Source organism: Salmo trutta, unplaced genomic scaffold, assembly GCF_901001165.1.
Source record: "Salmo trutta unplaced genomic scaffold, fSalTru1.1, whole genome shotgun sequence".
Classification (NCBI taxonomy): Eukaryota; Metazoa; Chordata; class Actinopteri; order Salmoniformes; family Salmonidae; genus Salmo; species Salmo trutta.
In genome coordinates, this window is record NW_021822911.1 from 11,065,770 (window position 1) to 11,082,070 (window position 16,301).

Consider the following 16,301-nt stretch of genomic DNA (forward strand, 5'->3'; position numbering starts at 1 on the left):
GCCACTCGGGCAGTTCAGGGCAGTCTGGCCACTCGGGCAGTTCAGGGCAGTCTGGCCACTCGGGACGTTCAGGGCAGTCTGGCCACTCGGGACGTTCAGGGCAGTCTGGCCACTCGGGACGTTCAGGGCAGTCTGGCCACTCGGGACGTTCAGGGCAGTCTGGCCACTCGGGACGTTCAGGGCAGTCTGGCCACTCGGGACGTTCAGGGCAGTCTGGCCACTCCGGCAGGTCAGCGCAGTCTGGCCACTCCGGCAGTTCAGCGCAGTCTGGCCACTCCGGCAGTTCAGCGCAGTCTGGCCACTCCGGCAGTTCAGCGCAGTCTGGCCACTCCGGCAGTTCAGCGCAGTCTGGCCACTCCGGCAGTTCAGCGCAGTCTGGCCACTCCGGCAGTTCAGCGCAGTCTGGCCACTCCGGCAGTTCAGCGCAGTCTGACCACTCCGACGACTGTTGACTGACGGGCAGCTCCGACGACTGTTGACTGACGGGCAGCTCCGACGACTGTTGACTGACGGGCAGCTCCGACGACTGTTGACTGACGGGCAGCTCCGACGACTGTTGACTGACGGGCAGCTCCGACGACTGTTGACTGGCGGGCAGCTCCGACGACTGTTGACTGGCGGGCAGCTCCGACGACTGTTGACTGGCGGGCAGCTCCGACGACTGTTGACTGGAGGGCAGCTCCGACGACTGTTGACTGGCGGGCAGCTCCGACGACTGTTGACTGGCGAGGCTGGGTTTACGCACTTGCCGTTTAGTGCGGGGAGCGGGAACAGGACGAGTCGGACTGGGTGGACGCACTTCCGGGTCCGCACGAGAGACAGGAGCTGGAAACCCAGGGCTATGGAGGCGCACAGCCAGTCTAGATCTTACCTCCTGCACAACCCGCCTTGGCTGGATGGAACTAGTAGCCCTGTACGAGCGGAGTGCTCGTACAGGGCAGACTGGGCTGTGCAGGGGCCTGATGGTAGCCGTGCGTAGAGCGGGAGTTGGGTAGCCTGGTCCTCGGAGGCGTACCGGCGACCAGATGCGCTGCGCAGGCATCCTCCTACCAGGATGGATGCCCGCTCTAGCACGGCACCTGCGAGGGGCTGGAATAACTCGCACCGGACTGTGCGTGCGTATGGGTGAGATAGTGCGCTTCTCAGCAAAACATGGCGCTCCCCACCTCATACGCTCCTCCATATAACCACGGGTAGCTGGCTTCCGGCTCTTCCTTCGCCTAGCCAAACTACCCGTGTGCCCCCCCAAAAAAAAGTATTGGGGGTGCCTCTCGTGCTTCTCCCTCAGCGTGTCTCTGGCCTCGTACCACCGCCTCTCTGCCTTGGCTGCTTCTATTTCCCACTGCGGGCGGCGATACTCCCCAGCCTGATGCCAAGGTCCGGCCCCGTCCAGAACTTCCTCCCAAGTCCACTTCTCCCGCCAGTCCAACTCGAACGCCGTCTGCTCCTTCCTCTGCTGCTTGGTCCTTTGGTGGTGGGTGATTCTGTCACGAATATCTTCGTCTTCAGACGATATAACGAAATCATCGTCGGAAAAGGTAGACCAATACGCAGCAGAGTCAATAGAGTTCATCTTGAACATTTAATGAAATTCAACACGAATACAAAAACAACAAACAAGAAAACGAACGATACACTGACAGTCTGCAAAGCAAAGCTCAACACAGCACAATCACCCACAAATCCCAAACACAAACACACCCTACTATATGAGACTCTCAATCAAAGGCAGATAGACAACACCTGCCTTCAACTGAGAGTCCCAACCCCAATTAACCAAACATAGACATACATTCACTAGACTCCCCATAGAAATACCTAAACATAAACCAACACCCGGAATTACTAAAACAAACACCCTTTTAACAAAACACACCACCCTGAACCACATGAAACAAATACCCTCTGTCACGCCCTGACCAAACTACAAAACAATTAACCTTATATACTGGCCAGGACGTGACAACGTGGCACCTGTCCATAGTATGCCACCTTTCCAACCAGTCAGTTCATTATCAAATGTCTGCCCTGCTAGAGCTGCCCCGGTCAACTGGAGGTGCTCTATACATACTAGATATTCATAGTCCAACCGCCATTTTGGATTCTTCCAATAACTGTATAGTGTTTTTTTTTATACATTTGATCTTTTGGGGGGCTCCCGAGTGGCCTAAGGCACTACATCTCACTGCAAGAGGCGTCACTACAAACCCTGGTTCGATTCCAGGCTGTATCACAACTGGTCGTGATTGGGAGTCCCATAAGGGTGGTGCACAATTGGCCCATCATCGTCCGGGTTTGGCCGGGGTAGGCCGTCATTGTAAATAAGAATTTGTTCTTAACTGACTTGCCTAGTTCACTATGGATCTACAAACAGGTTAGCTTCTTTACAGCATTTGAAGTGTGTTCTGTGTTACTTCTTTGTCTATCCAATACCAACTGAATGGTGAATGAATGTATTTACAGTGAATCAATCAATCCAGTGTGATTATTGTGTGTTCTGTGTAATTCCTTCCTCTTTTCCAATACTAACTGAATGGTGAATGTCTGGTGTCATTTTGTCTTCTTGTTGTATGTGAGAATAGAAGTTGTTTCTTAGGGGAAGGGAACTGTTTATTTTTTATTCTGTATATTGGAACAAAATTCAACTTCAGTTGAAGAACTGGGATGAGCTACAAATCTCATTGTGGGGTAGGCCACATGATATAAAGATGGTTACAGCTCCTAAACTGAATGAACACATGATATAAAGATGGTTAAAGCTCCTAAACTGAATGACGACCACATGTTATAAAGATGGTTACAGCTCCTAAACTGAATGAAGACCACATGATATAAAGATGGTTACAGCACCTAAACTGAATGACAGACACATGTTATAAAGATGGTTACAGCTCCTAAACTGAATGAAGACCACATGTTATAAAGATGGTTACAGCTCCTAAACTGAATGAAGGACACATGATATAAAGATGGTTAAAGCTCCTAAACTGAATGACGGACACATGATATAAAGATGGTTACAGCTCCTAAACTGAATGACGGACACATGATATAAAGATGGTTACAGCTCCTAAACTGAATGACGGACACATGATATAAAGATGGTTACAGCTCCTAAACTGAATGACGACCACATGTTATGCAGATGGTTACAGCTCCTAAACTGAATGAAGACCACATGTTATAAAGATGGTTACAGCTCCTAAACTGAATGACGGACACATGATATAAAGATGGTTACAGCTCTTAAACTGAATTAAGACCACATGTTATAAAGATGGTTAAAGCTCCTAAACTGAATGACGGACACATGTTATAAAGATGGTTACAGCTCCTAAACTGAATGACGACCACATGATATAAAGATGGTTAAAGCTCCTAAACTGAATGACGACCACATGTTATAAAGATGGTTACAGCTCCTAAACTGAATGAAGACCACATGTTATAAAGATGGTTACAGCTCCTAAACTGAATGAAGGACACATGATATAAAGATGGTTAAAGCTCCTAAACTGAATGAAGGACACATGATATAAAGATGGTTACAGCTCCTAAACTGAATGAAGACCACATGTTATAAAGATGGTTACAGCTCCTAAACTGAATGAAGGACACATGATATAAAGATGGTTACAGCTCCTAAACTGAATGACGGACACATGATATAAAGATGGTTACAGCTCCTAAACTGAATGAAGACCACATGATATAAAGATGGTTACAGCTCCTAAACTGAATGAAGACCACATGATATAAAGATGGTTAAAGCTCCTAAACTGAATGACGACCACATGTTATAAAGATGGTTACAGCTCCTAAACTGAATGAAGACCACATGATATAAAGATGGTTACAGCTCCTAAACTGAATGACGACCACATGTTATAAAGATGGTTACAGCTCCTAAACTGAATGAAGGACACATGATATAAAGATGGTTAAAGCTCCTAAACTGAATGAAGACCACATGATATAAAGATGGTTACAGCTCCTAAACTGAATGATGACCACATGTTATACAGATGGTTACAGCTCCTAAACTGAATGAAGGACACATGTTATAAAGATGGTTATAGCTCCTAAACTGAATGACGGACACATGATATAAAGATGGTTACAGCTCCTAAACTGAATGACGGACACATGATATAAAGATGGTTACAGCTCCTAAACTGAATGAAGACCACATGTTATAAAGATGGTTACAGCTCCTAAACTGAATGAAGACCACATGTTATAAAGATGGTTAAAGCTCCTAAACTGAATGAAGACCACATGTTATAAAGATGGTTAAAGCTCCTAAACTGAATGACGACCACATGATATAAAGATGGTTACAGATCCTAAACTGAATGACGGACACATGATATAAAGATGGTTATAGCTCCTAAACTGAATGATGGACACATGATATAAAGATGGTTACAGCTCCTAAACTGAATGACGACCACATGTTATAAAGATGGTTACAGATCCTAAACTGAATGAAGACCACATGTTATAAAGATGGTTAAAGCTCCTAAACTGAATGATGGACACATGATATAAAGATGGTTACAGCTCCTAAACTGAATGACGGACACATGATATAAAGATGGTTACAGCTCCTAAACTGAATGAAGACCACATGTTATAAAGATGGTTAAAGCTCCTAAACTGAATGAAGGACACATGTTATAAAGATGGTTACAGCTCCTAAACTGAATGACGACCACATGATATAAAGATGGTTACAGCTCCTAAACTGAATGACGGACACATGATATAAAGATGGTTAAAGCTCCTAAACTGAATGAAGACCACATGTTATACAGATGGTTACAGCTCCTAAACTGAATGACGACCACATGATATAAAGATGGTTACAGCTCCTAAACTGAATGACGACCACATTATATAAAGATGGTTACAGCTCCTAAACTGAATGAAGGACACATGATATAAAGATGGTTACAGCTCCTAAACTGAATGAAGACCACATGTTATACAGATGGTTAAAGCTCCTAAACTGAATGACGGACACATGATATAAAGATTGTTAAAGCTCCTAAACTGAATGACGTCATCAGCATGTTTCCACTGTCCATACCTGACTACACCTTTAACACCAGCGATGTAGAGAGTCTGTCAGAGGCTGAATATGTTCAAGCCACAGAGATCAACACTGAGCAGCTAATTGAAGGTTTCTAAAACAATATCTGTATTTTTATTTAGTGAATCAGGAAAGAACACTGCATCCCAGCTACGGTACAGAACAGCATTGTTGAGGACCTCAGAACCATTTTGGATGCATTATGACCCACTACAGTGATCCCCTCAGGTTTCATCTGACAAATAAATATGGTTGAACAGGACGATCTCAGGGACTTGCTTAACAACTCAGTTGCTTAACAACTCAGTATTTGAGGAATGCATTAGATGCATAAGCTCTGAGTGGATGCTGGAGCTTTACTGTGTGAAAGAATTGGACATGGTCAGGACAACTGAAGTACCACTGAGCAACAAAGAAGGTTATAAAACAAGGTCATTTCTCCATTACATGGAGAGGGGGGGACCTGATCCTAGATCACAATGAATCAGTTTACATGGAGAGGGGGACCTGATCCTAGATCATAATGAATCAGATTACATGGAGAGGGGGGACCTGATCATAGATCATAATGAATCAGATTACATGGAGAGGGGGGACCTGATCCTAGATTATAATGAATCAGATTACATGGAGAGGGGGGACCTGATCCTAGATCATAATGAATCAGATTAAATGGAGAGGGGGGACCTGATCCTAGATCATAATGAATCAGATTACATGGAGAGGGGGGGACCTGATTCTAGATCACAATGAATCAGTTTACATGGAGAGGGGGACCTGATCCTAGATCATAATGAATCAGATTACATGGAGAGGAGGGACCTGATCCTAGATCATAATGAATCAGATTACATGGAGAGGAGGGACCTGATCCTAGATCATAATGAATCAGATTACATGGAGAGGGGGGCCTGATCCTAGATCATAATGAATCAGATTACATGGAGAGGGTGGACCTGATCCTAGATCGTAATGAATCAGATTACATGGAGAGGAGGACCTGTTACTAGATCATAATGAATCAGATTACACATGGAGATGGGGAACCTGATCCTAGATCATAATGAATTAGATTACATGGAGAGAGGGACCTGATCCTAGATCATAATGAATCAGATTACATGGAGAGGGGGGACCTGATCCTAGATCGTAATGAATCAGATTACATGGAGAGGAGGACCTGTTACTAGATTATAATGAATCAGATTACATGGAGAGGAGGGACCTGATCCTAGATCATAATGAATCAGATTACATGGAGAGGAGGGGGGACCTGATCCTAGATCATAATGAATCAGATTACATGGAGAGGGGGGACCTGATCCTAAATCATAATGAATCAGATTACATGGAGAGGGGGGACCTGATCCTAGATCATAATGAATCAGATTACATGGAGAGGGGGGACCTGATCCTAGATCATAATGAATCAGATTACATGGAGAGGGGGGACCTGATCCTAGACCATAATGAATCAGATTACATGGAGAGGGGGGACCTGATCCTAGATCATAATGAATCAGATTACATGGAGAGGGGGGGACCTGATCCTAGACCATAATGAATCAGATTACATGGCGAGGAGGACCTGATCCTAGATCATAATGAATCAGATTACATGGAGAGGAGGGGCCTGATCCTAGATCATAATGAATCAGATTACATGGAGAGGGGGGACCTGATCCTAGACCATAATGAATCAGATTACATGGAGAGGGGAGACCTGATCCTAGATTATAATGAATCAGATTACATGGAGAGGAGGGACCTGATCCTTGATAATAATGAATCAGGTTACATGGAGAGGAGGGACCTGATCCTAGATCATAATGAATCAGATTACATGGAGAGGAGGACCTGATCCTAGATCATAATGAATCAGATTACATGGAGAGGAGGGACCTGATCCTAGATCATAATGAATCAGATTACATGGAGAGGGGGGACCTGATCCTGATTCAGCACTCCTCCTTTGAGACAGTGCCTTTATGAATAAGGAATGTTGTTGTAAAGTCTAGTTACAGCAGGTGTTTACTGCCATCTAGTGGAAGATACCAATAAAACACTTTATTATCAGGGTGGGGAGACGGCTGAGTGCAGGATCCATGGTGAGATGACAAAAGAGGAAAACACACTATATGGAGAGAAGTACAAATAAAGTATTTCTGAACAATAAAGGACAGAGTAAGATAATGAATACCTGGAATGACATATTATTACTAGTTAGTAGATCTCTTCTGTCGTCATTATTTACCCATACACCGGTGACGTCAGAAGGGACGTGATTTCCTCATATGAAAGTGAAAGTAACTGTGGTTACAAACTGTAGCGCACATTTCTCTGCAACATCAGAAGCAGGATAAATGTGTTGATTTGAAGGACAGACGGACAGACTCTGGTAAGTCTCGGCGACATATAACTATTATAAAGTTAGGTCGTAGTCAGACATTCAATAGACAGAGTAGGCTTGAGATATGATTCTTTATCATGCTGACCAACCTGGACCCGGTTTCTGCGATAGAATTTAGACTTAACGCTGGAAACGCATAATAAGTGGTAAACGATAATTAACAAAATACAAAGTTGAGTAAACGCTATTTTACAAATAAAAAGGTGTGTAAGAGGGTTTACGTGGGTTTACATCAACATCCCCGTTGATGCGGTGTGCAGCGTAGAGTGCATAGTCATTTAGTCTCTATGGGCCTGTTGGTGAGGGCCACAGCATAGTCCTTTAGTCTCTATGGGCCAGTTGGTGAGGGCCACAGCATAGTCATTTAGTCTCTATGGGCCTGTTGGTGAGGGCCACAGCATAGTCATATAGTCTCTATGGGCCTGTTGGTGAGGGCCACAGCATAGTCATTTAGTCTCTATGGGCCTGTTGGTGAGGGCCACAGCATAGTCCTTTAGTCTCTATGGGCCAGTTGGTGAGGGCCACAGCATAGTCATTTAGTCTCTATGGGCCTGTTGGTGAGGGCCACAGCATAGTCACTTAGTCTCTATGGGCCTGTTGGTGAGGGCCACAGCATAGTCATTTAGTCTCTATGGGCCTGTTGGTGAGGGCCACAGCATAGTCCTTTAGTCTCTATGGGCCAGGTGGCCAGTTGGTGAGGGCCACAGCATAGTCCTTTAGTCTCTATGGACCTGTTGGTGAGGGCCACAGCATAGTCCTTTAGTCTCTATGGGCCTGTTGGTGAGGGCCACAGCATAGTCATTTAGTCTCTATGGGCCTGTTGGTGAGGGCCACAGCATAGTCCTTTAGTCTCTATGGGCCTGTTGGTGAGGGCCACAGCATAGTCATTTAGTCTCTATGGGCCTGTTGGTGAGGGCCACAGCATAGTCCTTTAGTCTCTATGGGCCTGTTGGTGAGGGCCACAGCATAGTCCTTTAGTCTCTATGGGCCTGTTGGTGAGGGCCACAGCATAGCCCTTTAGTCTCTATGGGCCTGTTGGTGAGGGCCACAGCATAGTCCTTTAGTCTCTATGGGCCTGTTGGTGAGGGCCACAGCATAGTCATTTAGTCTCTATGGGCCTGTTGGTGAGGGCCACAGCATAGTCCTTTAGTCTCTATGGGCCTGTTGGTGAGGGCCACAGCATAGTCATTTAGTCTCTATGGGCCAGATGGCCAGTTGGTGAGGGCCACAGCATAGTCCTTTAGTCTCTATGGGCCAGATGGTGAGGGCCACAGCACAGTCCTTTAGTCTCTATGGGCCTGTTGGTGAGGGCCACAGCATAGTCCTTTAGTCTCTATGGGCCAGATGGTGAGGGCCACAGCATAGTCCTTTAGTCTCTATGGGCCAGATGGTGAGGGCCACAGCATAGTCCTTTAGTCTCTATGGGCCTGTTGGTGAGGGCCACAGCATAGTCCTTTAGTCTCTATGGGCCTGTTGGTGAGGGCCACAGCATAGTCATTTAGTCTCTATGGGCCAGATGGCCAGTTGGTGAGGGCCACAGCATAGTCCTTTAGTCTCTATGGGCCAGATGGTGAGGGCCACAGCACAGTCCTTTAGTCTCTATGGGCCTGTTGGTGAGGGCCACAGCATAGTCCTTTAGTCTCTATGGGCCAGATGGTGAGGGCCACAGCATAGTCATTTAGTCTCTATGGGCCAGATGGTGAGGGCCATAGCATAGTCCTTTAGTCTCTATGGGCCAGATGGTGAGGGCCACAGCATAGTCCTTTAGTCTCTATGGGCCAGATGGTGAGGGCCACAGCATAGTCCTTTAGTCTCTATGGGCCAGATGATGAGGGCCACAGCATGGGAAAAGAAACTGTTCAGATGGGGGTCTATAACATCCAATCACATACTCCTCAAGATGAGGCTCATGATTTATAAGTTATATACCTTTTAATCTTTACATATACTGTCTTTATTTAAACCAAGGTAGTTTCAGTTAGTAGCGATGAAGCTGCAACTGTCAGCTGCTGTAAACCTGTGACAGTCTTCATAGGAGAGCTGATCTCGGATCAGTTTAGCTGTTTATATCATAATGATACTGCTGTAAAGTCAGGTTACAGCAGGTGTTTACTGCCATCTAGTGGAAGATATTTTATTTTTATTTCACTTTTATTTAACTAGGTAAGTCAGAACAAATAATGACGGCCTACCCCGGCCAAACCTTGACGACGCTGTGCCAATTGTGAGCCGTCCTATGGGACTCCCAATCATGCAGCCTGGACTCTAACCAGGTACTGCAGTGACGCAAGAGGCGGGACTCTGCACCACTCGGGAGGTGGCTGAGCTGAAACAGAAAGTAAAGTTGTTCTTTTGTTCAGGATCCATTTTGAGACGACAGAGCAGAAAACACTATATGGAGATGACTGACAAATAAGTAAGTATTTCTGAACAATAATGTATTCTAATGGACAGAGTAAGAGAATGAATAACTGGAATGAGATATTACTAGTTAGTAGAACTGCTACTTGAGCTGAGTTGCTGACAGACAGCAGTTTTCAAAGTGGAAAATAATCAGTAGGTCTACATGTTATCAGTAAAACGTCTGGTAAAGATGGTGGAGGAGCTTTTACATTATATGGTTTTATGTTTATCTCAGGGTTTCTCATCCTTTTGTTCTTACCAGCACTTACACACCTGATTCAACTAATCATTAAATATTTTAAGACAGTTTAATATTTGAGGCATACAAATTAACATTCTCAAATTAAAACCTTTTGGGTTTGTAGGCCTGTTAACAATTATTATAGTCCTACAGTAACTCACATTCTGGAGGAAAAAACACAGCTAAACTTGGTTACGAGTAAATTATATGTTTATCAAAAATAATGTAAGAGAGATGTCTTGAAGAAACGCGTCTGGGTTTAGACCTCTGTGTCTCAGTGCCCTGCGACAGTGGGAAGTTCGTTTTGCATGGCCCGGTGCTACAGGTGAGTGGAGTTTTATTTTAAGGAACAATGGAATGGTCTAAAATGCGTAAACTCTGCTCACCCGGGGAGCCGGGCAATGCAAAACGAATTCACCCAGTGACCGTTGCTTTATTTCCTGATATGAAACTGAAAGTAACTTTGTAGCCCACGCAGTTACAAAATGTCTGTTGAAACTGTGGCTCATATGTCTCTAGAACGTTACAACAGTGGTGGAAAAAGTTCTCAATTCTCATACTGGAGTAAAAGTAAAGATTCCTTAATAGAAAATGACTCAATTAAAAGTGAAAGTCACCCAGTAAAATACTACATCAGTAAAAGTCAAAGTATTTGGTTTTAAATATAAATAAGTATCAAAAGTACATTTAATTGCTAAAATATACTTAAGCATTAATAGTAAAAGTAAAGTAGTGATAATTTAAAATTCCTTTTATTAAGCAAACCAGACGGCACAATTTTCTTGTTATTTTAATTTACGGATAGCCAGGGTCACACTCCAACACTCAGACATCATTTAAAAATGAAGCATTTGTGTTTAGTGAGTCTGTTAGATCAGAGGCAGTAGAGATGACCAGGGATGTTCTCTGTTTAGTGAGTCCTCCAGATCAGAGGCAGTAGGGATGACCAGGGATGTTCTCTGGTTAGTGAGTCCTCCAGATCAGAGGCAGTAGGGATGACCAGGGATGTTCTCTGTTTAGTGAGTCCTCCAGATCAGAGGCAGTAGGGATGACCAGGCATGTTCTCTGTTTAGTGAGTCCTCCAGATCAGAGGCAGTAGGGATGACCAGGGATGTTCTCTGTTTAGTGAGTCCTCCAGATCAGAGGCAGTAGGGATGACCAGGGATGTTCTCTGTTTAGTGAGTCCTCCAGATCAGAGGCAGTAGGGATGACCAGGGATGTTCTCTGTTTAGTGAGTCCACCAGATCAGAGGCAGTAGGGATGACCAGGGATGTTCTCTGTTTAGTGAGTCCTCCAGATCAAAGGCAGTCTTGATAAGTGTTCAAATTGGACCGTTTTCTGTCCTGCTAAGCATTCAACATGTAACGAGTACTTTTGGGTGTCAGGGAAAATGTACGGAGTAAAAAGTACATCATTTTCTTCATGAATGTAGTGAAGTAAAAGAGAAAGTTGTTAAAAATATATTTATATACATGTTTAGTTGTTACTGTGTTAACCACAACCAACATGCTGGATCTCTGTTTAGTTGTCACTGTGTTAACCACAACCAACATGCTGGATCTCTGTTTAGTTGTCACTGTGTTAACCACAACCAACATGCTGGATCTCTGTTTAGTTGTCACTGTGTTAACCACAACCAACATGCTGGATCTCTGTTTAGTTGTCACTGTGTTAACCACAACCAACATGCTGGATCTCTGTTTAGTTGTCACTGTGTTGACCACAACCAACATGCTGGATCTCTGTTTAGTTGTCACTGTGTTGACCACAACCAACATGCTGGATCTCTGTTTAGTTGTCACTGTGTTAACCACAACCAACATGCTGGATCTCTGTTTAGTTGTTACTGTGTTGACCACAACCAACATGCTGGATCTATGTTTAGTTGTCACTGTGTTAACCACAACCAACATGCTGGATCTCTGTTTAGTTGTCACTGTGTTAACCACAACCAACATGCTGGATCTCTGTTTAGTTGTCACTGTGTTAACCACAACCAACATGTTGGATCTCTGTTTAGTTGTTACTGTGTTAACCAACATGCTGGATCTCTGTTTAGTTGTTACTGTGTTAACCACAACCAACATGCTGGATCTCTGTTTAGTTGTCACTGTGTTAACCACAACCAACATGTTGGATCTCTGTTTAGTTGTCACTGTGTTAACCACAACCAACATGTTGGATCTCTGTTTAGTTGTCACTGTGTTGACCACAACCAACATGTTGGATCTCTGTTTAGTTGTCAGTGTGTTAACCACAACCAACATGCTGGATCTCTGTTTACAGGGGTCAGTGCTCTAAAATGAGTCTCTCTGGGGAGAGAGTGGAGGGGGGCCCTGCCTCTAAAATGAGTCTCTCTGGGGAGAGAGAGGAAGGGGCCCCTGCTTCCAAAATGCATCTCTCTGGGGGACATGACACCAAAGCTAAGAGGTAAGATGACAATTTTATGAAGAATTGATTTAGTTTATTTCCTAAATAAATAGCTATCTTAAGGTGAATGCACTTACTGTAAATCTCTCTGGATAAGAGCATCTGCTAAATCAGGGGTTCTCAATCCGGGGTCTGTGGAGGTACTGCAGGGGTTCTGCAACCACAGACTATATGTCCCATGATTTTCTAAAATGGTCACTCATTAACATGACTTTAGTTAGCTATATATCTCATATTAGGGCTGTGTTGTTTTTGGGAGAGAAAATAATAGTGACTATAGCAGGTATTGAACCCCGGGTAAATAATCACTTATCAGAACCTCAACCTCAGTATACATGATTATTATAAAAAGTCATCTTAATATCTGATATTGGGAGTAAACAACCTCGGAATAGAAAAGACGAGCGCGTCTTCCAGCCCACCAATAAATGACATCATTCAACCCTCCCGGTTAGTAAATTTACCTCGACATGCCCCTTGAGAAGGCGAGTGAGAGTGAAGTGAAGACACCAGCTGTTTAGCGGGGCTGAGTTGACTTCATGTGCGAGAAGGCAGAGCAGGTGGATGCTGGTTGATGAATGTACTGGGAAAATACGTTTTTCTCGACCAGAGATGACTGAATTAATGTTCAGGCTTATTGATAATCGTTATATTAATGAAGTGTAAAACATGAGCATAAAAACAGGAAATAATAAACATGAATCATCATTATATTACTAAACATTAATCTGTTAAATGCTTTTTCAGTCCTTCCTCTTGCGTTAGCAGTGTGTAAAGGGACAGAAAGAAGCGTGGGGAGTGGTGGTGTATCCAGGGAGAACTAAACTAATATTCTGAAATATCATTTGTGGTCTTATGTTCCCATCTATTGGGATTATGTAGCAACTGCAGTAGTACTGAAAAATGTGTAATTCCTTACTAAAGTGGTAATTACTGAGAATTACTAGTTAATTTATCACTTACAACCATAAAATAACAACTTATACCATAACAAACAATTAAACTGACATAAACCAGACATTTAGTTAATTATATATATAAAAACTATTTATTTAGATGGGTGACATTATCTGCTCTGTAGACAAAGAAGAGCTCTCCAGTAGGTACCAAAACATTCAAAGGCCCTTTTTCTCAAAAGTGAGGTTTCAAGTTTATCATCTTTCCCATTGTTCCTCAACTGTAGTGTATGATATACAATTTTCTAGCTCTGAGTGTCCACTTTTATCCAATGTAAAAAACACAATTTTGCTACATAAGATCGAAACGGTCGGTAACATTTGACAGTGAGGCAGATATATAGCATTTTGTAAAGAAATATGATTATGTGTCTTTGAAATGATACCATGAAGTGATAGATTTTAAACAAATACATGTCTGTCATTGAACAACACCATGCCATGATTAGATAGGGAAAAACCACACCTCTATAATAATTTCTTTAAACAAAAAAAGCTAATTTACCAACATTTCTGGAAAGTGATATATAGCGTTTTGGAACTCTTCATATGTTTCCCATCTGAGATCAGAGTAGATGAGAGATGTAATGTTTGTCTCTGTTGTGTTGAAGACCAATCAAGCAGGAGAGACCAGCCTCCCCTGTTCCCAGCTGTGTGTCCATGAAGAGTGACCGGTCTATGAAGCATCCTACAGAGTTTAGAGAGGGAGACTTTTCTACTGAACAAAGGTAAGAAGAACTCATGGGTCATGGTCAGTGAGTTAAACAACACTGTCTCTAGTCATTTCTCCTCCCATTTTCCCATTTCATTTAGTTGTTTTCATTATCCATAGGCTAATCCTTTAGTTCATTTTCATAGTCCTAAAACAATATTAAACAAACACAACATTCCCTCCCTGTGTGTGTGTCTCTCTCTCTGTCTGTCTGTCTTTCTCTGTCTGTCTCTGTCTGTCTGTGTCTGTCTCTGTCTGTCTGTCTGTCTGCCTGTCTGTCTCTGTCTTTCTAATTTCTGTCTGTCTCTGTCTGTGTGTCTTTCTCTGTCTGTGTGTCTGTCTGTCTCTGTGTTTGTCTGTGTCTCTGTGTCTGTCTCTGTGTCTATCTCTGTATGTGTGTCTGTTTCTGTCTATGTCTGTCTGTGTGTGTCTGTGTGTCTGTCTGTGTCTGTCTGTCTGTCTGTCTGTCTCTGTGTCTGTCTCTGTGTCTGTCTCTGTCTGTCGCTGTCTGTCTCTGTCTTTCTAATTTCTGTCTGTCTCTGTCTGTGTGTCTGTCTCTCTTTCTCTGTCTGTGTGTCTGTGTGTCTGTCTGTCTGTCTGATTTCTGCATCTGTCTGTGTGTTTCTCTCTGTGTCTGTCTCTGTGTCTGTCTCCGTGTCTGTCTGTCTGTCCCTGTGTGTGTCTGTCTCTGTCTGTCTCTGTATCTGTCTCTGTCTATCTCCGTCTGTCTGTCTGTCTGATCCAGAGCTCTTCTTATGTTTCCCATCTGAGATCAGAGTAGATGAGAGATGTAATGTTTGTCTCTGTTGTGTTGAAGACCAATCAAGCAGGAGAGACCAGCCTCCCCTGTACCCAGCTGTGTGTCCATGAAGAGTGACCGGTCTATGGGTCTACCTATACACTTTAGAGAGGGAGATGTTTCTACTGAACAAAGGTAAGAAGAACTCATGGGTCATGGTCAGTGAGTTAAACAACACTGTCTCTAGTCATTTCTCCTCTCCCATTTTCACATTTCTTTTGGTTGTTTTGATAATCCATAGGCTAATCCTTTAGTCCATTTTCATAGTCCTAAAACAATATTAAACAAACACAACATTCCCTCCCTGTGTGTCTGTCTGTCTATCTGTCTCTCTGTCTCTCTGTCTGTCTCTGTCTGTCTCTGTCTGTGTCTGTCTGTGTGTATTTTGCTGTCTGTCTGTCTGTCTGTCTGTCTGTCTGTCTGTCTGTCTCTGTGTCTGTCTCTGTGTCTGTCTCTGTGTGTGTGTCTGTCTCTGTGTGTGTGTCTGTCTCTGTCTCTGTCTGTCTTTCTCTGTCTGTGTGTCTGTTTCTGTGTCTGTCTGTCTGTCTGTCTGTCTCTGTCTGCATGGCTGTGTGTCTGTCTGTCTGTGTGTCTTTCTCTGTCTGTCTGTGTGTCTCTGTCTGTGTGTCTGTTTCTATCTGTGTGTCTGTCTCTGTCTGTCTGTGTGTCTTTCTCTGTCTGTCTGTCTGTCTGTCTGTCTGTCTGTCTGTCTGTCCGTCCGTCCGTCCGTCCGTCCGTCCGTCCGTCCGTCCGTCCGTCTGTCTGTCTCTATGCCTGTCTGTCTGTGTCTGTCTGTGTCTCTCTGTGTCTGTCTCTGTCTGTGTGTGTTTCTCTGTCTATTTGTCTTTCGCTGTCTATGTGTCTGTCTCTGTCTGTCTCTGTGTCTGTCTCTGTGGCTGTCTCTGTGGCTGTCTGTATCTCTGTCTGTCCCTGTGTCTGTCTCTGTGTGTCTGTCTCTGTCTTTCTAATTTCTGCCTCTGTCTGTGTATTTCTCTTTGTGTTTCTCTCTGTGTCTGTCTCTGTGTCTGTCTGTGTGTTACGAATCCCTTTGGCCCTGCAGTCTAGGGGGGATGGCAACGAGACCCGTAACAGTGAGAACAAATAACCACAGACAACTACAATCTACCGTCAAACTCTAATGGTTTATTTCTAAACACACGGTAAAGGGATGTGAGAAGAGGGGCTGAGCTGGACCCAAGGAAAGAAACAATAATCCCAAAACACCCCTAAACTAGACTAGCCTATTTCAATAACT

General features: G+C 43.8%; 1 long non-coding RNA gene across 2 annotated transcripts; it reads left to right on the forward strand.

Annotated features, from left to right (window-relative positions):
- The first annotated feature begins 6,990 nt into the window (after positions 1-6,990).
- LOC115186680 (uncharacterized) lies at positions 6,991-14,185 on the forward strand. Of its 2 annotated transcripts, XR_003875839.1 has the most exons (4): positions 6,991-7,493; positions 9,866-9,921; positions 12,436-12,579; positions 14,147-14,185. It is a non-coding gene; the product is annotated as an uncharacterized LOC115186680 (long non-coding RNA). The 2 variants fall into 2 exon arrangements; XR_003875838.1 differs by lacking the exon at positions 14,147-14,185 and having other exon boundaries at positions 12,436-12,600.
- Positions 14,186-16,301: the final 2,116 nt, after the last annotated feature.